This window comes from Triticum aestivum, chromosome 1A, assembly GCF_018294505.1.
Source record: "Triticum aestivum cultivar Chinese Spring chromosome 1A, IWGSC CS RefSeq v2.1, whole genome shotgun sequence".
Taxonomy (NCBI): Eukaryota; Viridiplantae; Streptophyta; class Magnoliopsida; order Poales; family Poaceae; genus Triticum; species Triticum aestivum.
This window is the reverse complement of record NC_057794.1, coordinates 279,862,179-279,868,091: the sequence shown is the minus strand read 5'-3', so window position 1 is coordinate 279,868,091 and position 5,913 is coordinate 279,862,179.

Genomic DNA, 5,913 nt, shown 5'->3' with positions numbered 1-5,913 from the left:
TTTAGTTTGGCCTACTAGATTGATCTTTCTTGCAATGGGAGAAGTGCTTAGCTTTGGGTTCAATCTTGCGGTGCTCGATCCCAGTGACAGAAAGGGAACCGACACATATTGTATTGTTGCCATCGAGGATAAAAAGATGGGGTTTATATCATATTGCATGAGTTTATCCCTCTACATCATGTCATCTTACTTAAAGAATTACTCTGTTCTTATGAACTTAATACTCTAGATGCATGCTGGATAGCGGTCGATGTGTGGAGTAATAGTAGTAGATGCATAATCGTTTCGGTCTACTTATCATGGACGTGAGGCCTATATACATGATCATACCTAGATATTCTCATAACTAAGCTCAATTCTATCAATTGCTTGACAATAATTCGTTTACCCACCGTAATACTTATGCTCTTGAGAGAAGCCACTAGTGAAACCTATGGCCCCCGGGTCTATCTTCCATCATATTAATCTTCCAACACTTAGTTATTTCTTTTGCTGTTTATTTTACTTTGCATCTTTATTTCTCTTTATCATAAAGATACCAAAAATATTATCTTATCATATCTATCAGATCTCACTCTCGTAAGTGACCGTGAAGGGATTGACAACCCCTTCATCGCGTTGGTTGCGATGTTCTTATTTGTTTGTGTAGGTGCGTGGGACTCGAGCGTGATCTCCAACTGGATTGATACCTTGGTTCTCAAAAACTGAGGGAAATACTTACACTACTTTGCTGCATCACCCTTTCCTCTTCAAGGGAAAACCAACGCAGTGCTCAAGAGGTAGCAAGAAGGATTTCTGGTGCCGTTGCTGGGGAGATTCGCGCCAAGTCAAGTCAAGATTTGACTCCCAGCAACGAGCCATTTTTGGCACCGTTGCCGGAGTCTACGTACAGGTCAAGACATACCAAGTACCCATCACAAACCCTTATCCCTCGCATTACATTATTTGCCATTTGCCTCTCGTTTTCCTCTCCCCCACTTCACCCTTGCCGTTTTATTCGCCCTCTTTTTCCGTTCCCCTTCTCTTTTTCTCTTTGCCTTCTTTTGCCCGTTTCTTGTTTTCTTGTGTGTTGGATTGCTTGCTTGTCACGATGGCTCAAGATAATACTAAATTGTGTGACTTTACCAATACCAACAACAATGATTTTCTTAGCACTCCAATTGCTCCTCTTACCGATGCTGAATCTTGTGAAATTAATGCTGCTTTGTTGAATCTTGTCATGAAAGATCAATTCGCCGGCCTTCCTAGTGAAGATGCCGCTACCCATCTAAACAACTTTGTTGATTTGTGTGATATGCAAAAGAAGAAAGATGTGGATAATGATATTGTTAAACTTCAGCTATTTCCGTTTTCGCTTAGAAATCGTGCTAAAGCTTGGTTTTCGTCTTTGCCTAAAAATAGTATTGATTCATGGAATAAGTGCAAAGATGCTTTTATCTCTAAGTATTTTCCTCCCGCTAAAATCATCTCTCTTAGAAACGATATTATGAATTTTAAGCAACTTGATCATGAACATGTTGCACAATCTTGGGAGAGGATGAAATTAATGATACGTAATTGCCCTACACATGGTTTGAATCTTTGGATGATTATACATAATTTTTATGCCGAAATGAATTTTGCTTCTAGAAATCTTTTAGATTTGGCCGTGGGAGGCACTTTTATGGAAATCACTTTAGGAGAAGCTACTAAACTCCTAGATAATATTATTGTTAATTGTTCTCAATGGCACACCGAAAGATCTACTAATAAAAAAGTGCATGCAATAGAAGAAATTAATGTTTTGAGTATAAAGATGGATGCACTTATGAAATTGTTTGCTAACAAGAGTGCTCCTACTGATCCTAATGAAATGACTTTGTCTACTTAGATTGAGAATAATAATGAATCTATGGATGTGAATTTTGTTGGTAGGAACAATTTTGGTAACAATGCGTATAGAGGTAATTTTAATTCTAGGCCGTTTCCTAGTAATTCCTCTAATAATTATGGTAATTCCTGCAACAATTCTTATGGAAATGTTAATAAGATTCCCTCTGATTTTGAATCTAATATTAAGGAATTTATTAGTTCACAAAAGAGTTCCAATGCTTTGATTAAAGAAAAAATGCTTAAGATTGATGAATTGGCTAGGCACGTTGATAGAATTTCTCTTGATGTTGATTCTTTGAAACTTAGATCTATTCCACCTAAGCATGATATCAATGAGTCTCTCAAAGCCATGAGAATTTCCATTGATGAGTGCAAAGAAAGAACCTCTAGGATGCGTGCTAAGAAAGATTGCTTTGTGAAAGTGTGTTCTTCTGGTTTGATGATAATACGGATGAAGATCTAAAAGTTATTGATGTGTCTACTATTAAATATTTGTTTTTCAATATGAATCTTGATAATGATGGGACTGAAGATGAGCCACCTTTACCTAGAAGGCGTTCAAAAAATTCGGAGTTTTTAGATCTTGATGCAAAAATTGGTAAAAGTGGGATTGAAGAGGTCAAAACTTTAAATAGCAACGAACCCACTATTATGGATTTCAAGGAATTTAATTATGAAAATTTCTCTTTGATTGATTGTATTTCCTTGTTGCAGTCCATGCTAAATTCTCCTCATGCTTATAGTCAAAATAAAGCGTTTACTAAACATATCGTTGATGCCTTGATGCAATCTTATGAAGAAAAACTTGAGTTGGAAGTTTCTATCCCTATAAAACTTTATGATGAGTGGGAACCAACTATTAAAACTAAAATTAAAGATCATGAATGCTATGCTTTGTGTGATTTCGGTGCTAGTGTTTCCACGATTCCAAAGACTTTGTGTGATTTGTTAGGTTTCCGTGATTTTGATGATTGTTCTTTAAACTTGCACCTTGCGGATTCCACTATTAAGAAACCTATGGGAAGAATTAATGATGTTCTTATTGTCCCAAATAGGAATTATGTGCCCGTAGATTTTATCGTTCTTGATATAGATTGCAATCCTTCATGTCCTATTATTCTTGGTAGACCTTTCCTTAGAACGATTGGTGCAATTATTGATATGAAGGAAGGAAATATTAGATTCCAATTTCCGTTAAGGAAAGGCATGGAACACTTTCCTAGAAAGAAAATTAAATTACCTTATGAATCTATTATGAGTGCCACTTATGGATTGCCTACCAAAGATGGCAATACCTAGATCTATCCTTGCTTTTTATGCCTAGCTAGGGGCGTTAAACGATAGCGCTTGTTGGGAGGCAACCCAATTTTATTTTTATTCCTTGCTTTTTGCTCCTGTTTAGTAATAAATAATTGCTCCCACTCGGCCTTGGTCATCATGGCTAACGCCATCTGAACCTCACGAGGTGAGGCTTGTATATGAATCTCCGCTACTCAAGAGCTAGCCTGAGGAGGCCACTCCTTCTGGAGGTCTTGGTGTCGTTCGCCTCGCGAGGCTTGGCCCCTCGCGAGGGTCTTGAGTTGCTGATGCTGAAGGTGGGCCGTACTAGGCCGTCGATGGAGCCACGCCATGGGCCGCAGGTAGGCAAGTTGGTACCCCATTCCCAGGAAACCGACAGTAGCCCCATTGCCCAAGGCGCGCGCGGACTTGGCTTCGGGGCGAAGCCAAAGGGCAAGTGCGGAGAGCTGCAGGCTTAACCGCCTGTGCCTTGGTCGACGTGTGGCGCTTGATTGGACGTGGGTGCCTCGCTTCCCCAAATTGCTTAGCAACTGTCCAAGGCTGACAAACTGGTGCTGCCGCCAGCCTTTATTGCCTCCTTCGTCTGTCCGTTTCTCCTTTGCTTAGAAACTATTGCCGATCTCTTCAAAGTACCGCCAATGGCCCGTGACAGCGAATTTCCTGCTCTCCTGCTGCTAGAACTTCGTTGGCGCTGTTGTGCGTCTCATCCACCCTGAGAAGCATATTGCTGCCCATCTTTGATGCGACTAGCGCTTCATCATGAGGGAACGTGCTCTGAATCGGTCCACATCGGGGCCTTGGGGAAATCCTACTGTAAGTGCATCTAGTGCCACCCCTAGTTGGTTTTGGAGTATTGACGACAAAACCTAGTTGAGGGACTAATGTGTTTGTGAGAATTGCAGGATAACACAGGTAGAAGTCCCTCATTGATTCGGTTTTCCTACCAGAGATGACCCCTAAAAATGTATGAAGACATTGAAGTCAAAGGTGGTATATGAAGATATTCATATTGAAGACTATGACAAGAGAAGACACCACATGAAGCCTATGGAGCTCGAAGACTTAGATCTTTCGTAGTTCTCTTTCTTCTGTGTTGAGTCATAGGAACCACTGTACTGTTAAGTGGGGTCCAAGAGAACCAGTCAGAATGACTGAAGTGATGCTTAAACAAAACCTATGTCTTCGAGTGAAGACTTTGAGAGCGAATCTTGTCCAGAGTCGGGCAAGTCAGCTTTGCTTGAAGCCCAAGTAAAGTTGCCGTGTGAGTTTGAAATCTGACCGTTGGAACACGTGTCAGTTCCTTAGTGACCCAGGGTCATTTCGGACAAATCAGGTCGGGTTGCCAAGTGGCTATAAATAGCCCACCCCCTACAACCATAAACTGTTGGCTGCTCAGATTCAGAGTACGGCTTTTGTCATTTGAGAGCAACCCACCTCGAAGCCTTTGAGAGAGAATTCCTTGCGAGGATAAAGCCCTAACCACCCAGAGCCAAAGAGAATTAGGCATCACTTAAGTCTTCTTGTCTGTGTGATCTGAAGACTTATTACACTTGAGGACTGTGCATCCTCCAGCCGGTTAGGCGTCGCGTTCTGAGCATCCAAGAGACATTGTGGATTGCCGGTGAACGAAGTCTGTGAAGGTTTGGGAGTCTACCTTGAAGACTTACCAGAGTGATTGGGCGAGGTCTGTGTGACCTTAGCTCAAGGGGAATACGGTGAGGACTGGGTGTCCTGAGCTGCGTGTTCAGGACTGGGTGTCCGGGACTGTGTGTCCTAAGGTTTAAATACCTAGCCGCCCTAACCAGACGTACAGTTGTCACAGCAACTGGAACTGGTCCAACAAATCATTGTCTTCAGCGAGTCACTGGTTTCATCTTCCCTTCCCTTTACTTACTGTTACTCCTTGTGAAGTCATTGTATGTTCGCACTATCTTTTGTCTTCACTGAGTGACTGCGTGTTCTGTGTGGCTTCACAATATCTTCCTACCTGATCCTTACTACATTGCTGCTATTAGTCATTGTGCTTTCACTCTATTGAATACTTGACTATGGCTTGCCTAGTGTAGTCTACCTTCCGCTGCAGGGTAATAGGTTTATTTCTATCGTTTGTCTTCATAACTTCCACGTTTTGAAGACTTTCATAAAAATCGCCTATTCACCCCCCTCTAGTCGATATAACGCACTTTCAATTGGTATCAGAGCAAGGTGCTCCCTTGTTCTGTGTGATTCGGTTTAACCACCTGGAGTTTTAGCTATGTCGACTGCAGGGATAATTAAAGTCTCCGCTGCGTGCCCCGTCTTCGATGGAACTGAATATCCCTACTGGAAGAATAAGATGCGCATGCATCTTGAAGCCATTGACGTCGACCTATGGTATGTCGTCAAGAACGGCGTTCCCAAGGCTGGAGAAGGTGTCACTGCTGCTGATGTCAAGAAGTTTGTTCAACTGGACTCTACTGCCAAGAATATCATCTGTGGTCATCTGACCAAAGGACAGTATGGCCGTGTGAGTGCTTTGGAAACATCTAAGCTGGTCTGGGACTGGCTCTCCAAGGTCAATGAAGGCGTCTCAACCCAGAGAGATCAGAGAATCAGTGTCCTTCGCAACCTCTTCAACCGCTTCAAGCGAAATGACAATGAGAATGTCCAGCTCACATTTGACCGACTCACTGACATCACAAATGAGCTTCAAGCCCTCGGCGCTACTGAGATCACCAAACATGAAGTCGTCAAGACACTACT